Raw genomic sequence first — 19764 nt, 5'->3', positions numbered from 1 at the left:
GTTGTGCGACAATCCACACGCACTGGACTTCTGTAGGACAGGGAATGTGAAACGTCTCTTCGAGTAATTTAATCAGATCGTCTTGAGTGGGCGACGCCAATTTGAATGAAGCAAATGCAAGTGATATGAGAGGTGGAATCTGAGTACTGAATAGGAGGGACATAGAAGGGACACAACTCGTAATAGACACCGGCGCTGGTACGATGGAGCCTTGACATTCCAGACTAGTTCGACAAGGGTGGAAACTTGACTTTTATAGTCAGTTCCCTTGCCTCGGGAAAATGGTTGGCGGGATACATTGGACATAATAGAATGGGTCACAGCCAATCAAGAGCGGTCGGGTAGCCTAGTGGTTAAATCGTTCGCACGTCACGCCGATGACCCGGGTTCGAATCCCGACATGGGTACAATTAGTGAAGCCCATTTCTGGTGTCCCCCGTCGTGATATTGCTGGAATATTGCTAAAGGCGTCGTAAAATCAAAATCACTCACTCATAATCACAGCCAATCAAAATCCGACATTCATGCGTAAGGTAATCCATTTATGGAATATTTCTCCTCATGTACTGGGTATGAATCGACTCATCTCAGAAGTGGTTATTCGGTGGTCCATATTAATGAGGATGTCCGATGATGCTTAAAGAGGGATATATAACAGTTTTTCCTGAGGTATATTTTTATTCTTGAGCAATATAGTACCACCTAACATTACCAATATCTTTTGTATATACCATGTCGATAAACATTATATATGGTTCAGTGCCTTGAGAACTAGTGTGGCCGCCTCGGTGGTCTAGTGGTAGAGTGTCCACCCGGAGAGCGGAAATTCGGGGGATCGATCCCCTGCCGCGTCATACGAAAAGACGTGAAAAGATAGTACTTGTTGTTACCTGTCTGGCGCTCGGCAATATGGGGTCGGCTCGGAGACAGTATTTTGTATCTGAGTGGGGTATTCATGCTAAACTGCGGCATGGTATCCCGGTTGGCTTGCACTAAAAATTGGCATTAGTCTGGACTAGTGCAAACAGCCACAATCACACACGTGCGTGCACGTCGCTATATAAGTGCAATAATCTTGAAAGCGACGTTAAAGCCTATTTCACCTCATCTCACCTGAGACCAAGTGTGCCAACGCTAATGTATTTTCACCCATTGATACTTGGATTTTTGTTTGAAATCTATGACGTTTCTTGTCATTTGCTAACCCAGCATAGCATATTACTGACCAAACATGAAATTTTATATTAACCCGAATAAATCACAACTACCAACACGACCGTTGAATGCCTCCCTTATCACATAAGTAGTTCCCTTTAAACCGTTTCAGCCCCATTGGGATTCCGGAGACGGATACATTTCCAGAACTCCATGTATATTGTGAGAGCCGACGAAAGAAGATTGGATAATCAGACACGGAAACTGGTTTGTCTGGTCTAGGATTCGATCATTTACAGGCCACTGTGAAATTAACTGGCATTTTGCTGAATCCTGCCATCACCATTCACTCATACATTCTATTTTTACTATTTGTAGTAAAAAGCGAAGTTCAGTAGCAATTGCTTTTAGCTGAACATTTTGAATGAAGGTTATCATGCATGTGTACGGCAAATCACTCGTCAGTGCGAACCTTATCCGTACAAGTGAAGACTTCATTGGTTCCCCGTTAAATGTTTATAGTGAAGCGTCACATGGTCGTATTCAGCTAGAATGTGGTTGAATGTCCAAGTGCAAATAAGCATAAAACGGGCAACTAACTATCGCAATGAAAAAACAGAATACGCCGTTTTTAAACACCTATCCTATAGTATCCTCCTTTAATAAATTTATGTAGACTTCAACGCGAAGCTACATCACCCCATTGACATGTCTAACATGGGTATTTGTATGTTCGACATTAATTATTCAACGGATGGAACCGAACAAGCATGGACATAAGATCAGGTGAGATGTAAATATACAGTTCAATGATGAAAAGCCAACATGTTTAAAAAGTGCGTTACAGTGCGTTTGAATATCGCCGACAGAGGCGTAAAACAAGAAAGAAAAAATATAGATGGAGAGGATCGGCAGGTACAGGCGCATAAAGAAACATATCATGGAACCCATGAACCAAAACACTAAGTGAATGACATAAATACTGATTCATATAATGATAAGAGATTATGGTTCAGTAGCCACACGAATGTGAATTCCCCAACACAACCGTGAATATGGACCAGCACATCAACCGTTAAATTCACGGTTGCTCATAAACTATATGCTTTAAAACGGAAAGAAGTGGTTCGATGTGTATACAGCATGATCGTGTCTATCTGTAGAGCAATATAAATAAATCTATATGATTACAGTAACATTTTGCATTCGAATGCATTTTCTTTTCTCGTCTTTCTATGTGATATATACTCGAGGTACTTTAAGCAAACCGTGCATGTATGTTGAAAGTTGCATTTCATTTTTTTCTGCCTCAAACTGAATTAACTGATCGCGTTATCTTATTGCAATCAGTGGAAGAAAACAATGCTTAAATAAAGTACGGGTTGGCAGCTCATTCTTTCAAAATATGTTCTTAAACAATGTATCGTTCTAAGACTGACACAGCGATGGAAAGACCATATATTTTGTGGTAAAAAAAGAAAGCAATGTTACGCTGTGTCCTTCATCGAACTTCATGCGTATCTTCAACTTGTGTTGGGTTAGTGTTGTAGGGCACTATTATTCCATGCGCGCATCAGAGTGTATGTTGTGAATAATGGGGAGAGAATATTATAAACTGGCGGGCAAAACATGAACAAAACATTACAAACGTCATCAAAACGTTATAAGACTGAAAACAATCGCCAAGACACTGAAAACTTCTTGTCCAAAACACAACTTTGACACCGTTTGAAATACATCACCATCGAATAACCATTTTTTGTTTGTATAATTTATTTTTTAGGGATGTATACTTAGACGTTATTACCATTACATGTGTCTTATACATAATGATTTCCTCATTCAAACCGTATAAAGTGGGTCTGATTAATGATTTCTCTGTCCGCTTGGATACAGCAACGCAAAACGAGAACTGATCTTCCTAAAGGGGAGGTAGCTCGTCATTCATCTAGTTTACGGAGCCGTCCATAAAATCAAACACTTCACCTTAACTCACCAACAAAAACACACATGACGAAGTAAAGTATGCTTATTTCAGAATTATTGGACATGGAGGAAACGTCCAGTAAGAAACAATTGTATCAGTTGTTACTGCGCCTTCCACCAGCATGACATAACCTTTATCTGGTAAAAACATGAAGAAGGAAACCTGTTTAATTATTTCATTGCAGTAGGATAGGATAAGTTTTATTCCATACTGAAAGGCCTCAGGCCCATAGTACAATTCTGTTTTCGGGAGTGGTTACAGATCCGTTTAACAGGTCATATTCTAATTAACATAGCATGATAAATGAACATTGATAGATTTTTTTAGAGTATCTTTATCAGTCGTTGACATGATCGTTGTAAATCTTTGTATAGTGGGATGTACATAACCAGGCAGATCAATATATTTTCTTCTAAGGTGGTCGTATTTTGGAAAAACTAATAGAAAATGAAACTCATCTTCAATCACATTTAAATCACATTGCTCACATATTCTCAATTCTCTGTCTGTTTCTATGCCTGCCTACTTCGATCCTAAGTCTATGAGAGCTGCATCTAAATTGTGCTTAACTTATTCTAAACCTTTTAAAGTTGATGTCAAACAAATAGTATTCTGGGGAAATTGTTGTCTTGAAAAGCTTGTAATAATTGCATTTTTCTGAACTTAAAACATGTGATGCCCATTTTTGCAAGTATGTATCCTTAAGTCTTTGGCGTAAAGATACTAAAAATGAATCTGGATTGTTTGGTACACATTGATTACGCCAAACACACCCATAGCCGCAATCATTTAATAACGACTTTACATCATATACCCAATTGCGGCGTCCATGTTTTTCATACAATAACATCATATTGTAACATTTTCTAGGTAATCTATCAATAGGCATTTTAAGAATCTTGAACCAATACTTGAGAATTCTAATATGTTAAAATATGTAAAGTGGTACACGTCCACATTCACCATATACCATAACACTCGATGTAGAGTTTTTTACGCCAAGGAATCGTTTACAAGCATATAGATGGACCAGTTCAATAGTTCTGTATTCAGTATGCCCCCAGACCTCTGCTCTATATAAAAGAATTGGAGTAATTTTTGTATCAAATATTTTAAAAAAGGTTTGATATGAGAGATCAGTGAAGGTTTTCAAACTATGTAAGATTCCCATTAGTATCTTTTTTGCCTGCATTGCTACATTACTGGTGTGGTAATTCCACGTTAATCTGCCTGTGAAGGTTACTCCCAGATGTTTATAAGAAGTGACAATTTTAACGGTTGTGAGTTGAAGAACCATTTTTCCCTACTTGATAGTTTATTTCCCTTTTTGAAAACTAACACTTTCGTTTTCTCAGTGTTCACTTTGAGTTTACAATTAGAACAGTACAGCTCCAGTTGATCTATCAAATTCTGTAAACCTTTTATCGTTCTAGAGAACAGGACTATATCATCAGCAAAAAGCAACAGAAATATCTTCACAATATCTGGATGCAGCTGTATACCTGTATGCAGTACTCTACATTTATGTTTTAAAATAACCTTCATATATGATATCCACATGTTGTTTTAATGTATGTAAATACGTGTAGATACGTGAAAACATACGTGACATATTTTCGAATTCTACTTATACATGTACACTACTGCCTAAAAGTTCATTCCCCTAACACGCGTTGAGAACGCGTGTAACACGCATGTGACACGGGTGCTCAACGGGTTGCACACGGGGTGAGCACCCGTTGGACACGGGTGTGCAACGGGTGTGCGTCGCGTGTGCAACCCGTTGCACACGCGTGTGCCACGCGTGTAACACGGGACCGGGTTCCAGTTGAAGTTGACAAATTTATCAAATGAATAGTGAGATAAAACAAAACAGTGAGATGTGAAATTTGAGTTAATGAGCGGCCATTGAGCTGTGCTCACCAGACCGTAAATACAAGGTCGGCCCATCTTAATTAGTGTTCGGTTGCTAGACTTTTATGGCATGAACCATTCCACTAGGGTCCAGTCTAGCCATTGTGGCTAGCCTACAGTAGAACAGTAGTGAATTTAGATGCGAGTTTATTGCTAGGGGAACCCCCGTGTTGACACGATTTTCGCGGGTTGGTAAATGTTCGCCATTAATAAAATTATTGTTTGTGGATTGCGAACATATTCATTTGCCCACACGAGTCATTCCATTTGATTGCAAATATAACGTTTTTCGTTCGCCAAATTTATGCTTTAGACAGTACAATTATGATATAGCCGTCACCACTACTAATGTCTCATTATTTCACGTAGGAACATGTCCCATTTCCCCACACCCCACTTTCTGTGTTGTATTTTGAAAGAATAAATAAAAGAAGGTTTTGTGTGGGACACTTTTATACTAATTATAAGAGGATGTTGTAAATGAATATGAACAGCCATGCTGTCTGACAGTTGATAGAATTTGAGATCTTCACAATCACCGGGTGTGACCATGTTGACAGAATCTCGTTAGGGTTTGTGATTTTTACATTTGCCCAATGACCATGGTGAGTATTGCTGGGGATACCAAACGTAACAGTTTATTATTAGAGGTTGTGAGTACCTATACCACGTAGATAGGATATCTTTAGGATTTTAATCCTTCTTTGAGAGGCATTTAGAAGTTGGAGTACTACGTTAGGAGAAGATTTATGGGTGATTTCAATCCTTTCTTTCTCTGTGGGTAATCCTTTCATGTTGATTGGAGGAAGTCACTCAACCAGGTCATGACAGGTCGTGAGTTTACTCACTAACTACTGTGAGCGTTTTTGGCATGACATCTTTTCTTGTATAAACATAGAAACGATGCTCACTCACTCACTGTTAATCTTCTGCAGTTTGCTGGCAAAGTGGGGATAAACCTCAGTGTCAAAGACGATCAAATTTAGTTCGAATCCTTGTTTATATGTGACATCTCCCAAATGGGGACATTTTCATAAACTTGGCAAGTGATGATGAATTTTAATATTAATATTATTATAGTTTATGAAATTGTTAATAAAACTTTAATAAAATTGTGCTTCACTCTCACGAAAAATATATTGTCTGTGAGTAAATTTATATGTCACGTTACATCGGCATTTTTCAGTGATATTGGGACTAAATGAAACATGGCTGGTTTTACATTTCTGATACAGGTGCTTGACTGACTGAGTAGTTCATGATCAATAAGATATGTTTAAATCAGTCAAGTTTGCAACAATAGATGAATAAGTTGATACATTTGGACCGCAGTTACCGATTAACAACTTAAGACATAGAGACAGGGAGGAGATATATAACCAAACCTATGATCCTGTTGAGACAGTTGACAGTTAGAACGTTGGATTAAATGACAGTAACTAATTTGAACATTCCCCAGTTATATCATAAAATACATCATAACTCATAACAGTCCGAGAGACAGCTTCCAGACTTATACTAGTATTGAAGGGACAATAGCTTTTGACAGTTTAAAAGTAAACTCACCTTAAGGTGCTTGGCAAGTCAAAACTTACCTCCCTGTATATGTTTTTTAGGTTTGACAGCAACTATGCTTGTAGATTTCATAGATAGACATGATTGGTTAGCTAGATGTTATTACAATAAGCGAAAATGTCTTAAAAGTCCACAGTTTGTTTAAAAGTACAAAAAGTGTGTTATAGATCTATCAACGTTTTCTTTTATTGAACATAATATTTGCACTATATTGCTGTAAGCTGTAAATAATCTAGCCTCCCCATGTACGTAACTTACATATATTTATGTATGACCAGAACAGCAAATAAAGTTCTGGTAGATAGGTACCTCGGAGATTTAACGTGCGCTTTCCGACTTTAGCCTATCTCGCACACGGGGAAGCACTTATACTATTAGGGTAAAAAAGCGTAATGATTAAATAAAGAAGTGCAAACATCCTGATCGTCGTTTACTACTATAAGGTGTATGGTTGGAGGCAAGATCAAAGGCGCCGCACAGCATTTATTAGATAACAGACGGGGTCGTCCGTTTCGCTTTGAACAACCACCCCACCTGTCTGTAGGAGTTATATAATCAGTGCGCAAATAACTGTGTCAAGTCCACTGCCGGGCTGATGCGGTGTCAGTGTCAGCGATGAACATGAATGCCCAAATCATAGACCTGTAGCACTCACAAGTTGCTTAGCCAAAATATTTGAAAAGTGTATATTCAATTCTCTGATAACAGCAAATATAACCTTAGAAAAAGATTCAACATACAAACAATCAAATGTAGAACACAGACCTATGCTTATTATCATTTCTTCTGGATATGATCAACCTGCGGAACCCTCTATCCGATGAAGTAACTAATGCTTGCTCATTAAAAGAAATCAATCCTTAATTAATCGTTCTGATGCAATTATTAATAATTTTGACTTCAAATATTTTCATAGATCATGCCAAATTGTCCACTGTCGCCTTAGGCTCGGCTGCAGTGACTTAAACGCTGATAAGTTTAGACGACATGTATCAGACATACCAGACTGCACTTGTGGATATCACCTTGAAGATGCAATTCACTTTTTCTATAACTGTTAAAAAATACGATAATATCAGAAACACTGTGTATTTCTACACACATGGGTATGGTCTAAACATGATATTACATGGCAGTAGTGAAGCAGTTCTACAAACATGACTCTTCTTAAATCAGTTCATGACATCATTGTCAAAAGCAAAAGGTTTGAGTAGCTTAATTTTATGGATGTAGTAAAGGAAAACTGCATTACCTTATTTCACAGACACCACTTGCTTCAGTGTACTGGCTTCGTGTATTTCATTTGTGCATTTTGTATGTTTATATTCATCACTCTCTTATATATATATATCCAGCTGTTGTTAAGTTGTTACCTGGAGAGGTATTACATAAGCAAGTTTGCTTGTTTACCGATCCAGATTTCTTTTGAAATAAAAATACGTTTAAGCCAACACAGCTAACCCTAAAACACATGATTGTAAACTATTCAAAAAGGAGCTCTAATCTCTGGCTTCTTCTCGGGTGTCGAACTCAAACTCAAACTCATTTATTCTTAGAATAACATGACATACAATTATCTACAATTTTTATTATGTACAATTTAACAAAAATAATAAAAATAGGATACGTGGATACTAATACAATTTACCAATTGTATTGTACACATTGTTAAGGGATTTAGATAGGCCTTTTAGATTTCTTACACTGTTAGTGGTCATAATTTTCTTAAATGTTTGGAAACTAAAGATATTGCTTATTTAAGAATTCATATCGCCGTTGGTGTAAAGCTTCACATCGGAATGAATAATGCAATTCATTTCCCACAGCGATAGAATCACAGAGTGGACACTGGCTGTCTTCCCTGGGAATGTTCAGCGATCGACCAGTTTCAACTGGTAATCCTTGGTTAGAAAGTTCTGAATTTTAGTATTGGGAGAAATATTGATTTTAAGAGCAGTAGATATTTCGTAAATGAAGGTTGATTCTTCAGGTAATACGACCTTTGGATTTCCGCTTGGGCTTACTAGCTGCCGTGAGTCAATTTGCTCGTTAACGCAACCGAGCGTGACAAGAGACTGGGCTACCAGTCTGCAAGGACAGCTAAATAAACTTACGCATTTTTGAAAACTGATTGGTTACCCGTGATCTATGAAGATTTCAACAAAGGGCGCATGGTAATTAATTTCTTCAGCCTAAACAAACAGACAAATAACGGCGAAAGCTCATCGGATGTCGTTATTTGGAAATACCCCTGATTGTTACAGTTTGATAATAAAAAAAGTATCCCTGAGTGAAAGCATTTGCGGATTTCGGATTGCGTGGATGATACAATTACTACTCCCTTGTTGTCATCCACATTTTCTGGTATAACCCTACACTTCTGTATTTGTCGTAATTCACATGCTGCTAAGTTAATGAATTTATATTATGTATACTCAGTTGTAGCACCACTCAGATTACCGGATAAAGGTTCAAATTTGGTCTTTCTTGTACCTGGGGTAATTATTTAATTTAAATCCAGGTTTGAAGTGAGGTGGAATGTGAATTATGCACGTGGCAGCCCAGCAAGAGATGTATGATCAGTTTATTTACTTTTTTTGTAAATCAACTGATCATTCCCAGACATCAAAGGATCAACAGGAAATACGTTGATTGATTAATTACTGTTATCTTGCACAGTGGATATGTCAAAAGTAAGTGTTTACATGTGAAGGTAGGGTTACTAAACCTAGGGAATACACTCATATCATGGCGTGAAGTACAGATGTAAAAACAACATACTTTGTTCAAAGGGTAACCGATAATACACTGACTGGTTGTTCATTGTTATCTAACTCAATGTATGTTTTTAAGAACCGTGGACATTATAAAAATAGTTGTCACGTGGGCTTTCTCAGCTAACTTGGCACCTATGTGAAACAATTGAAACAAACTAAGTGATCAGTTAAGAAACAGACACGGGTTATAATATTCGATACATTTAAATAACGTTTAAAAACGATATATTTAAATATTTTAATATATTTCATATATATTCCAAATATTGTTTCCAAATAATTATTATTAAAGTATTTGATTCTCACATAGACATTTGACATCGAATAAGTATTTTTGTACAGCTGCAGACGCAATGGATATTGTTCCTTTAAGTTGATATTCCCGGATACATTATAACTTTGGTAGGTTGTAATAATGATATTTGCATTTTGTTTTCATTCATTCGCTGCAGCTTTGAACAGAATCATTCTTGTTCCTTTCCGTTTGGTTGGGAAGTTTTTCGATGCGCGATAGACGTTGTTTTCACAAGTATTTTCTTTTGTAAGCGTGTATATGTTACAGTCAATGTGTAAAATATGATTCACTCAGGCAATTTATTAAATATCTAAATATTTCAGTCATTTTACAAATTGACTGAATAATCCATTCATTTATTTAACCGACTGACTAAAAATGATAAAGACGACCAAAAGAGCTTAAACACATCACAATATATTAATTATGCTAAGAAAAGAAGCCAAACAATACAGAACTGTACTTGGTGATGATATTAAACATAAACAAATATTTGGAATTCGTTATCATATTAATAAAGATGGACATATTTTTCAGTTAATTTGTAAAATAAACTGAATATTTAGGCGTTTAATACATTTCCTTAGTGAAATCTGTTTACAGTTTGAATGTAAACATATACACACGGTAAAATGAGCAATGTGCAGATGAAATATTTACTTTGTGTTGCAAGTCAAAATAGTGTACACGAAGATCGCACAATTACCAAGCAAGTGACTTATCAAAACTGCATCACCATTACCGATGCTCCCCACAAATATACCTACATTTCAAAAACTGTATTTCATTTTTGTTGATCAGTGTGACCATATGTCCTTCTACTTTCAATAAAAATGCGCTTACGAATGGCGAGCACAGGTCGCGAACAAGTCTAGATTTCTGCTATATCATCCGGGTACTCACTGAGAAAATACAGTAATGCACAGGTAACAACTACTCCCGCGGAATTGCTTTAGATCAGTGCTCTTTTGTACGTTGAAATACTATATATTGTGAATGCCAAAATGATGTATCAAGGATCAAGTAGAAGATACATTGACCTTTGCACTGGGAGTTTATTCAACAGACCGTGAAAATAACACTGCTGTATCTTATTATTTATTTTAGATGACGCAGTCAAAGCTCACTTCTCCTGGCGGCCATTATCGAACGGCCAGCTAAAACACAACCCCGCGCTTACGTCTACAGGTCTCTTCCTGTAGTACGGTAATTAGTATTCTCTCCCTCAAGTGTATCCTCAATGATATAACCCACCCTCATTAATTACATGCTGCTCTTTTCCAGCCTCACTATGGAGCTGTGATAAAGAGTCCAAGTCATCATAAAGTAATTAGGGTCCAATAAAAACAATGCGCCGCCAAACCTCATACATATTATCACTGAAAGTCGTACTACAGACGGTTAATGTCAAATCACAATAAAAGCATTTCAATTGCAATAACATGTTCCAGGACCATGTATTCTCTTAACACCATCGGATTTAGAAGCAATGGTCGTATAAAACAAAACACATCTATTTGATCACAACAGTATTCATGTTATTCCCACAAAATCACATAAAGAAAGGAGACATTAGGAAATACATGTGCATTATCATTTTTCGTCAAGATAACAAAATTTTCTCTCCTTGTTACCACCTCCAGGTTCAGCTTAAGACGGGTCCTCCTTTGGTCAAAAGTTTGTTCCCCCTCTAATGAGTGTGTCACGCGTTGCACACGAGTGGCGGACGGGGTGCACACCCGTGTGCAACGCGTTGCACACGGGTGTCACACGCGTGACCAACCCGATGCACACTGGTTGCGTAACGCGTTGCCCATGCGTGTAAGGGGAATGAACTTCTAGGCAGTAGTGTATATCGATGTTCAATTTGTTACAAATTCTGAAGGCAACTCGTTCAAGCCCAAAATAACATGAAGCGATGGATAAACACACACCAAAAGTTTGGATAGGTTATTTATGACACCAGATGTCCATGAAACGGGTGAGTTTGTCCTGTCCTACATCTAGTCATAGCATGCGTTGGCCACGGGTATGCAAGGGACTACATTAATATATTTGACCCAAAGAATTATACGCAGTAAATAACATATTTTGTTTGCATCAATACATCGAACACACAATAGTAGAAATGGTTATTGTCAGAGAACACAGCGCTACTTAAATCCCCTATGATTTCTTTAAATAAGATTTTCAAGTGGTATATCTCAGTACATCAATGAGAACACGCCTGCACAACCATAATCGTAAAAACAAACTGCATATTAAGTAAGTGAATGCACATCAAGATGCACTAGTGCCACTTTTCTACAACCATGTGTCTCTAACCTACCCTGCTGAAACATAACCAGCACTACGCTAGACTTTCACATTACCGTGCAACCTGTTATTCTGTACAAAAGATTACTTAAACAAAGATTTACAGTTTGTGTACAAGTCGTTTATAGAGCACGAATAGGGGCAAAGCCAACATTTACGTATTTGCAGCATTGTATTTAAAAACAAAACACATTGGCAGTGATAGATGGAACATATATCTCATAGCAACACATATATCTTACATGTTATGTTTTGTTATTGGTTATACTTTAAAAATACTTAATATATTAGAAATAAGTATTGCCATTCAAAAGGATTTTGTTTATTGAGAAGAATAAAATGCAAACACGAATAACAGTAAAGTGTATAGAAAAATGTACGTAGAAACTAATACCTACCTGAAACTTCCAACTTAGATGTAATTTATATCGTCTTCAACTTTACCCTGGACCGAGGAACTCTGACCGTCAACCAAACCCCTACCCATTTATAAAAAACCAACAAGAATAAACACGCCCCCAGGTTCGTTAAAAACAACCCATGCTGTTCTTCTTGTCTGCCTGTCATGAATGCCCCTCAAGACTATTGGTGCATCCAATGGCGGAGACGTATCTCTTTAGTATAATGTATTATCCTTGCATCAACCAATTGTGTACTCCACTGGAACAAAGAGTTATATTTGGAATCCTATAAAAAGAAAAACACGATACCATTTAGATTCAGAAAGTTATGTTGATTTCTACAGAAAGTGTACTGCTATGTTTGATGGTGGTTTTACTAAAACAAACAAGAAATGTGTGTTCGATGGTGATGTATGTGATACGGGTATTATAGTTGTGGTGTGGACCCTAAGTTTGCAGTGTTTGCCCACTGTTTTCAGGGTTCTCAGCCTTGTTGCGTTTGATAACGTTTGTAATCGTTTGATCAAATCCAAGATTGGCGTGTACACTTTCTTATGCCCGACATTTTAGATGCATTGCTAAGAACGAATCATTCATTAATTCAGATTTTTATTAGTCCTGGCTATTGCATGGAGACTGATACTGTCAGGTTGAATAAATGCTCATTGTAAAGGTTTCACTGCGTTTTTATCAAGGCATCCCTTAGGGTTACTGTTACGTTACCCTATTGTTCAGGTACGAAACTCTCACACACTACCCTAGCGTTCAGGTACTAAACTCTCACACACTACCCTAGCGTTCAGGTACCAAACTCTCACTCACTACCCTAGTGTACAGTGACTAATATCTCAACCACTGCCCTTGTGTACAGGTACTATACTCTCACCCACTACCCTAGCGTACGGTGGTTTAACTCTCACCTACTGCCCTAGTCTTCAGGTACTAAACTCTCACCCACTGACCTAGTATACAGTGACGAAACTCTCACCCACTGACCTAGTGTACATGTACTAAACTAAAGTGTATACGTAATGAACTCTCACCCACATTTCGAGATTGTTCAGGTACTAAGTCCTCACCCGCTACGCCAGTGTTCAGGTACTAAACTCTCACCCACTACCCTAGTGTACAGGTACTAAAGTGTCACCCACTAACCTAGTGTTCAGGAACTAAACTCTTACCCACTAACCTAGTGTTCAGGAACTAAACTCTTACCCACTGCCCATGTGTACATGTACTAAACTCTCATACACTACCCTAGTGTATAGGTAATGAACTCTCACCCACTACCCTAGTGTACAGGTACTAAACCCTCACCCACTACGCCAGTATTCAGGTGCTAAACTCTCACCCACTACCCTAATGTCCAGGTACTAAACTCTCACCCACTGCCCTAGTGTTCAGGTACTCATCTCTCACCCACTACCCTATGGTTCAGGTGCTAAACTCTCACACACTACCCTAGTGTTCAGGTACTAAACTCTCACTCACTACCCTAGTGTACAGGTACTAAACTCTCACCCACTACCCTAGTCTTCAGGTATTAAACTCTCACCCACTAACCTAGTGTTCAGGTACTAAACTCTCACCCACTGCCCTAATGTTCAGGTACTAAACTCTCACACACTACCCTATTGTTCAGGTACTAAACTCTCACTCACTACCCTAATGTCCAGGTACTAAACTCTCACCCACTGCCCTAGTGTTCAGGTACTCATCTCTCACCCACTACCCTATGGTTCAGGTGCTAAACTCTCACACACTACCCTAGTGTTCAGGTACCAAACTCTCACTCACTACCCTAGTGTACAGGTACTAAACTCTCACCCACTACCCTAGTCTTCAGGTATTAAACTCTCACCCACTAACCTAGTGTTCAGGTACTAAACTCTCACCCACTGCCCTAATGTTCAGGTACTAAACTCTCACACACTACCCTATTGTTCAGGTACCAAACTCTCACTCACTACCCTAGTGTTAAGGTACTAAACTCTCACCCACTGCCATATTGCTCAGGTACCAAACTCTCACACACTACCCTAGTGTACAGGTACTAAACTCTCACCCACTAACCTAGTGTTCAGGTACTAAACTCTCATCCACTGCCCTTATGTACCGGTACTAAACCCTCACCCACTGTCCTAGTGTACAGGTGCTATACTCTCACCCACTACCCTAGTGTATGGGTAATGAACTCTCAACCACTACCCTATTGTACAGGTACTAAACACTCACCCACTACCCATGTGTTCAGGTACTAAACACTCACCCCTAGTGTACATGTACTCAACTCTCACCCAATGCCCCATTTTTTAGGTACCAAACTCTCACACACTACCCTAGCGTTCAGGTACTAAACTCTGAGTGAGTGAGTGAGTGAGTGAGTTGGGTTTAACGCCGCTTTTAACAGTATTCCAGTCATATCACTTCGTGTCAGCTTGATGTGGGAGGAAACCCCGAAGTGATGCAGGTCTCGGACGTTTACCACTTCGGTGAAACCTACGAGCACGGATATGGTGCTGACACACCTAGAAACATAATCTGACTTACTAACCTAGAGTTAAGGTATTAAACATTCACCCACTACCCGAGGATACAGTACTATACTCTCACCCACTGCCCCTGTGTGCATGTACTCAACTCTCACTCACTGCCTTATTGTTCAGGTACTAAACTCTCACACACTACCCTAGTGTTCAGGTACTAAACTGTCACTTACTAACCTAGTGTTAAGGTATTAAACACTCACCCACTACCCTAGTGTACAGTGACTAATATCGCAACCACTACCCGAGCGTACAGGTACTAAACTCTCACACACTACCCTAGTGTTCAGGTACTAAACTCTCACTTACTAACCTAGTGTTAAGGTATTAAACACTCACCCACTATCCGATGGTACAGTGACTAATATCTCAACCACTATCCGAGCTTACAGGTACTAAACTCTCACCCACTGTCCTTGTGTTCAGATATTAAACTCTCACCCACTACCCTGGCGTACGGTGACTAAACTTTCACCCACTGCCCATGTCTCCAGGTACTAAACCCTCATCCACTGCCCATGTGTTCAGGTATTAAACTCTCACCCACTGCCCTAGTGTTCAAGTACTTAAACCACACCCACTAACCTAGCGTCCCGGTACTAAACTCTCACCCACTGACCTAGTGTTCAGGTACTAAACTGTCACCCACTGCCTATCTGTTCAGGTACTTAACCCACACCCATTGACCTAGTGTTTCGGTACTTAACCCACACCCACTGACCTAGTGTTCCAGTACTTAACCCTCACACACTACCCTAGTGTTTCGGTACTTAACCCTCACCCACTGCCCTTGTGTTCAGGTACTAAACTCTAACCCACTGCCCTTGTGTTCAGGTACTAAACTCTAACCCACTGCCCTAGTGTACAGGTACTAAACTCTAACCCACTGCCCTAGTGTACAGGTACTAAACTCTCACCCACTGCCCTTGTGTTCAGGTACTAAACTCTCACCCACTGCCCTAGTGCACAGGTACTATACTCTCACCCACTGCCCTAGTGTACAGGTACTAAACTCTCACCTACTGCCCTAGTGTTCAGGTACTAAACTCTCACCCACTGCCTAGTGCACAGGTACTATACTCCTACCCACTACCCTAGTGTACAGGTACTAAACTATCACCCACTGCCCTAGTGTTCAGGTACTAAACTTTCACCAACTACCCTAGTGTACAGGTACTCAACTCTCACTCACTACCCTAGTGTTCAGGTACTAAACTCTCACCCACTGACCTTGTGTACAGGTACTCAACTCTCACCTAATGCCCTTGTGTACAGTTACTAAACTCTCACCCACTGCCCTTGTCTACATATACTAAACCCTCACCATCTACCCTAGTGTACATGTATTAAACTCTCACACACTACCCTAGTGTTCAGGTACTAAACTCTCGTCCACTGCCCCAGTGTACATGTACTCAACTTTCCCCCACTGCCCTAGTGTTCAAGTACTAAACACTCACACACTACCCTAGTGTTCAGGTACTAAACACTCACACACTACCCTTGTGTACAGGTACTCAACTCTCACCTAATGCCCTTGCGTACAGGTGCTCAACCCTCACCCACTACCCTAGAGTACATGTACTAAACTCTCACACACTACCGTAGTGTTCAGGTAGTCAACCCTCACCCACTACCCTTGTGTACATGTACTAAACTCTCACACACTACCCTAGTGTTCAGGTAGTCAACTCTCGTCCACTGCCCTAGTGTTCAGGTACCAAACTCTCACTCACTACCCTAGTGTTCAGGTACTAAACCCTCACCCACTACACTAGTGTAGATGTACTAAACTCTCACACACTACCCTTGTGTTCAGGTACTAAACCCTCAGCCAATGCCCTTGTGTACAGGTACTAAACTCTCACCCACTACCCTAGTGTACAGGTACTAAACTCTCACCCACTGACCTAGTGTTCAGGTACTAAACACTCACACACTACCCTAGTGTTCAGGTACTAAACTCTCACTTACTAACCTAGTGTTAAGGTACTTAACCTGTCTGATGATGGTGTAGTTTTATTACCTTCTTTGCCATGCTTGTGGTTTTGACACAAAGGTATATCCCTGGTACGACCCAGAATATGTAGAGGGCGTCATGGAAAATGATCAATTCAAAATTCTTTGGAATCGGCCCATTTACTTACTCAGGCCAACAAACCTGATCTTGTCCTTTTTGATAAATAAAATGAAATCATTTATATTGAATTTTCTGTCCCTTCTGACACCAATGTCATTGACAAAACATGGCAAATATGCGGTCCTCGCTATCGAAATGTCACGTTTGCATCCCAAGTAGCAAGTTGTCCGACGCCCCATTGTTGTCTCGGTGCCGCAAGTGTGTGTGTAGGCCCTATACTTGCTTCATCATGCCTGCTATGTAGGTCCTATGCTTGCTTTATGAGCCCGAGTGTGTAGGCACCATACTTGCTTCATTACCCCGAGTGGGTAGGCCATATACTTGCTTCATTACCCCGAGTGGGTAGGCCATATACTTGCTCCATTACCCCGAGTGGGTAGGCCATATACTTGCTCCATTACCCCGAGTGGGTAGGTCCTATTCTTCATTGATGACCCCTACTGTGTAGGTCCTATACTTGCTTGATAACCATAGTGTGTAGGTCCCATGCTTGCTTAATGACCCATAGTGTGTAGGTCCTATATTTGCTTGATGAGCCCAAGTGTGTAGGTCCTATACATGCTTCATTATCCCGAGTGTGAAGGTCCTATACTTGCTTTAAGACCAATAGTGTGTAGGGCATATACTTGCATGATGACCCCTACTGTGTAGGTCCTATACTTGCTTGATAACCATAGTGTGTAGGTCCCATGCTTGCTTAATGACCCATAGTGTGTAGGTCCTATATTTGCTTGATGAGCCCAAGTGTGTAGGTCCTATACATGCTTCATTATCCCGAGTGTGAAGGTCCTATACTTGCTTTAAGACCAATAGTGTGTAGGGCATATACTTGCATGATGACCCCGAGTGTGTAGGCTCTACACTTGCTTGATGACTACATGTGTGTAGGTCCTATACTTACCCATTATTCCTAGCCTGTAAGTCCTATACTCTCGTCATTACCCGAAGCATGTAAGCCATATACTCGCTTCGCTTTTTCGGGTATGTAAGTCCTATATTTACTTTCTATGCTCCTAGTGTGTACGTCATATAATTGCTGAATTACCCCAAGTGAGTAGGTCCAATACTCGCTGCCCTTCCCCTACTGTGTAGCTTCTGTACTCGCTTTTAAGCCCCTAATATGTATAAGTCCTGAACTTTAGCCGCAGTATTACCCGTAGTGTGTAGGCCCTATATTTGCGGATAGGTTCTATACTTGCTTCAATACCCGAAGTGTGTTGGTACTATACTGGCTTCGCTTCCCATAAGATGCATGTCCAATCCTCACTTCATTACCCCTAGTGTTGAGGTCCTGTATTGGCTTCGCTTTCCCTGATGTGTAAGTCCTATACTACTTAAATACCACTCGTGTGTGAGTCCAGTACTGGCTTCGTTTACCATAATGTGTAGGTCCTCCACTTGCTTCATAAACTCTATCCTGTCAGTCACATTCGCATGTTAGCGTGTGGGCCCTGTAGTCGATTTGCTTGCCCTTGTGTGGAGGTGCTCCACTCGCGTCACGTCCCACTGCATGTAGTTACTATTCGTGTACCCGTTTAGTAATATCAATTACTGTCTCTTGACAAGATTCAAAGTGAAGGATTTACCTGAACGAATTGACGACAGCATCTTAGATATTGACGATTGTAGTATTTCTTCTAAAGGCTTTACCTGTAGCTGGTGACTTTTACTTTTGCCATTGTGACAGATCTACCACAGCGGTCTGTACAAGACTGTGTACTGGCAAGGGAAACCAAGGTTTGATAGTATGAACTACGACCCACACCGAAAAGCGATGTGCGAAAATAATACAACAAAATCAAACAAATCTTCAATTCTAAGTTTTAAAGTAAACGATGTGTACACAAAAAGACGTATTGTGGTTTTACTCCGCTTTTAGCCATTTTCCAGCAATATCGAGAGGGGGGGCCAAAAACGGGTTTGGCAAGCGACGAGTGAACGATTTAACCACTAGGATATCCTACCTCACTGTTTGTAATGTGCACATGTAGTTTAAGCACTTTGAGTGAGTAATAAGGTTGTGTTTAACACCGCTTTAAACAATAAATTGGTATATAACACGGCGTAAAATCAATACGATATGTCCTCTCCACATAAAGATAAATGTATGCATGCTATCTTTATCATAAACATTACCGTGCTGTTATGACTCATATTAATCAGTTTTCCTCCCTCCTTAGTCAATAGCGGGCATGAAACTGTCATGCAGAGTTTATCAGAACCTTGATCCTGCAGACCGACCCCACGCGGTCTGGCATATAGTCAAATACAGCACGATCATTTGCAAAGGTGTGTAGCGACACACCACGTGATGAGTGGCGTCATATTTTTTCCTGGTTTAAACAATGTTATACCACACGCTTCTCTGCAGAAACAGCAACTAGAATCAGCTGCATTCACTGAGGTAAGATACTTTCATTACAGCTGCTAAATGAAAGAAAGTGACATGATTCAAATACACATGAAATTTTGATTAGGGTAGAGTATCTATATATTCCTTGCTTAGAGTAATAAATCTATGTGTTAAATATGTAGAATGACTGTTGGTTGTACGTGTTGACCAACATACTGTGGGCTAGAATATGTCAAACATTAACGATACATATACACATGTACCCCCATGCTATATCTGACACTTAAGTTTAATACCCTTCTGTA

This window comes from Haliotis cracherodii, unplaced genomic scaffold (genome assembly GCF_022045235.1).
Source record: "Haliotis cracherodii isolate W230 unplaced genomic scaffold, xgHalCrac1.p SCAF_16, whole genome shotgun sequence".
Classification (NCBI taxonomy): domain Eukaryota; kingdom Metazoa; phylum Mollusca; class Gastropoda; order Lepetellida; family Haliotidae; genus Haliotis; species Haliotis cracherodii.
This window is presented reverse-complemented; position numbering follows the sequence as displayed.